This window comes from Mus pahari, chromosome 9 (genome assembly GCF_900095145.1).
Source record: "Mus pahari chromosome 9, PAHARI_EIJ_v1.1, whole genome shotgun sequence".
NCBI lineage: Eukaryota > Metazoa > Chordata > Mammalia > Rodentia > Muridae > Mus > Mus pahari.
In genome coordinates, this window is record NC_034598.1 from 727345 (window position 1) to 730900 (window position 3556).

At 48.1% G+C, this 3556-nt stretch overlaps 1 pseudogene; it reads right to left on the reverse strand.

The window, feature by feature from the left end:
- LOC110326700 lies at positions 1-1348 on the reverse strand (annotated as a pseudogene).
- Positions 1349-3556: the final 2208 nt, after the last annotated feature.

Sequence of the window (3556 nt, forward strand, 5' to 3'; positions counted from 1 at the left end):
TCAATGAGATTCTCTCCAGAAGATTCTGTCCAGAAGCAGGGAAAGGCAGTCACTGTTCTTTACTACAGATACCTTATTCCTGTGTAGATAAAAGTACTGCAGGGCTTGGAAGGCAGAGACTCACTCACTTATGTAGGATCAAAATCAGCCATTTCCAACAGCAGCTCGTGGACAGGGCCTTCTGGGGGCAAAGGCTCCTGGGGTAGAGGTATTTCTTGAGGCCAGTCATCTTCTGGAGGCAATCCAATGAAATCAGAGATTTTGCCCAACTGGTCAGCTTCAGAGTTTTCACAGAAGAAAGGCTTTTGATGAAACATCTCTGCAAAGATATAGTCAACATGCCACAAGCCCACAGGTGTTGTATATATAGACTGAAAAGAAACTTCAGGAGCCTGGTACCAGAAAGTAACAACCACAGGTATGAGGGCCATCAGGTAGCTGCAGATTCTGGTTAGGTCAAGGTCAGACAGCTTGACTGTCCCATTACTTGTCTCTAGAATGTTGTCTGACTTCAGGTCTCAGTGAGCAATGCAATTTGCCTGAAGAAAATCTAGGCTGCTTAGAACCTGACACATCAGTTCCTTGATAGTTTCAACTGGCAAGCCTGGTGGGGCTGCTTTGTCCAGGTTTGTCCTTAGATCCTGGCCTACATACTCAAACACTAGAGTGATCTTGATGTCTGGATCAGTTAGGGAGGTAGCACAGACATCGATCAATCAGATACTATTGTGACCAAGCCAGCTCAGTCAGGTTCTCCAGGGCAGGAGTGAAGATTAAAAAGAAAAAAAAAAACAATTAGACAATTAGACACTGTAGCATGACCCCAACCAGTTCTGAGACTGAAGCAGGTTTATTTTTTTTCCCAGTCTACTTCTATACCAGTTTAATTACATGCAGATAATAAGGTCAGTTCTAGGTTAACAAACAAGTAAGAAAATAAGCACAAATTGTCAAGGAACAAAGCAGGCAATAAACAAAGTCTTAAGATCACTGACCCTACTTCCTTGTCCTAGTCCAAAGTCAAACTCTTGCCTGAAGCCTACCTCTTTGTTCTAGCCCCAAATCAGATTCCTGCCTGAGCTCACTTCCATGTGCTGGTTCAATGTCAAATTTCTGCCAAGTTTCTAGAAGCGGGCCCCCAAAGTTCCCCACAATATTAAGATGACCAAAGTCCTCCAGCCTCCTCAATAAGACTACCTCACAAACTGTGCTTATGGGAAGGCCCCGTCCAGCTGCTCTATTAGAGACTCTCAAACCCTTAATAGCTAAAAAATGGCCACTGTGGGAATCTCAGTCTTTGTACACCACCCCTTTAGGCACTAACATCAATTTCAGCTACTGGTTCATATTAAGTGAAGCCATTCTTAGACCACAGGATCTCCTTACACTGGGTCAGGAGCTGTGGGGGTGGCCCTTCATCTGTGCCCAGGAGCTGGTTCCTGTGTCAACATATCCAGACTGACCAGATTGTAGATGCAGGCAGCAAGATAGAGAGTACCCTCCAGATCCATCCTCACCATGTGACCACCTCCCAAGGCAACTCTAAAGACAAATATTTTAGCTGGGTTTACTTGTGGGACCGTGAAAGGTAACCTGTTTTCTGGTTGAGCTAGGTTTAAACCCCAGACACTCAGCAGATTAATCTGAAAGGGATGGAAGGAAGTTTGCCACATGCTCCCAGACACTAGGCTCCTGACATGAGGTCCCAGCTCCATAATTCTGTGGCCATCAGTCACGTAGGGAAGTGCCCCAAGCTCCTGGTATGCTGTTTGGACTCCACCCCCACCGTTATCTAGCAACATTGAGGTAGGCCTGGCCCACTATAAAAGGGGCTCTTTGCCCCCTCCTCCCTCTCTTACTCTCTTGTTCTTACTCTCTTACTCTTATCTCTTGCTCCCTTGCTCCCCATCTCTCTCCATTCCCTTCTTCCCCACCCCCACCCCCACCCCATCTCATTGGGATGCACCATGCTGGAGCAGTGGAGCAGGTATCCCTCTAAAGAGCAGCTAAGCTGTCTGCCTGAGCAAGCCTAGAACTCTCCTCCCAACCCAGAGCCCAGCCAGAGCTCTCTCTCCTCCTGCACTTTTCCCTTCTGCCCAGGCCATAGCCCACCCACGGGCCCCCACTCTGTTCTCAAACATATTCAGGTTCTCTAAACCTGCCATCCCTCGCCTCCGTGCAGGCCCCGGAATCCCAAGTCAACTCCCACAGTCCCTGGGGACTTCAGACTGCACCTTCCCCACCCGAGGAGCAGGGTCCTGCGGCTTCTCACAGCCCGATGCCTGCCTGGCAGCAGCGTGGGGTGCACAGGCACTTCTGTGTCCCGCCTCACCCAGCAGCCCGAGGCCTGGGCTGGACACGTGACCCCACTCTTAACCCACATCTCCTTACAGTTTCAGTGGGTCAGTCCTTTATCAGCACGGTGGAAAGCATGGCATCATGCAGGCAAACTTGGTGTTGGAGGAGCCAAGAGTTTTACATATTGATCCAAAGGCAGCCAAAAGAAGATTGTCTTCTTCAGGCAGCCAGGAGGAAGCTCTCTTCCATGCTGGGCAGAGTCTGAGCATAGGAACCTCAAAGCCCATGCACACAGTGACACACTTCCTCTAACAAGACTACACCTCCTCCAATAAGGCCATACCTAATAGCACCACTTCCCATGGGCCAAACATATTCAAATCACACTTGGGAACTAACTTTTTTTTTTAATTTGGTATTTGTATATATTTTTAAAATTGTTCCACAACAGATAGTATTGCACACACGAGTACCACCTTTGTGTTTTCCAACCCTAGGTACCCATCTCATCTCTGTGCCCTGCAAATGAACTCCCATGTCAGCTGCACCAAGTCCCTGTCCAGATGGTATCTAGACTTCCTGTCCTGGTTGGTCTGATGCTTGGAGAGTAGTAGTAGGTCCTCGAGGTGGGGTAGGGGGTGGAGTGCCTTGATTCCATAAGATGTCCTCATAGGTGCTTTGAACTGGACCAGAGGGTCTTCCTTGAGCTCCAGTCTGTTCTATCAGGGCTCTGACTAAGACCACTGTAAGAGGGGGCTTGGCCCCAGGCCCAGGAAAAGGGGTGGTTCCCATATCATCTGGGAGATGTGTCCTTAGTAGAAGCAGGAGCTCATCTGAAGCCATTTCCTGTGGGCACAGATGACCGAAGAGAGGGAGGTGTGCATGAAGGTAGCAGCAGCTTAAAGATCTCACTTTGAAGCAGGGGGCTAGAGGAGTCCAGGGCCAGGCTGGCCTCCAGAGCCTGGGGAACTAACTTTTGCAAGATTCAGTCTACTTGGTGAGACTAGCATCAATCCATTCATTAAGGTGTACCTCCCCCTAGGTGATATATATTCCATTAAGCCCCATTTATTTAAAAAAAAAAATCCACAGCTTCAGCATGGCTGTTTTAAGGATCAAATGTCCAGCATGTGAACCTTTGGGATAACCACATCTAACCTGCAACAACAGGAATTGTTCTGTCATTGAATGCTACTGATAATGACTATGGCCTAACGTTTTAGCTAAAGAAAACTTTCTTACACATCAACAGTTGTAA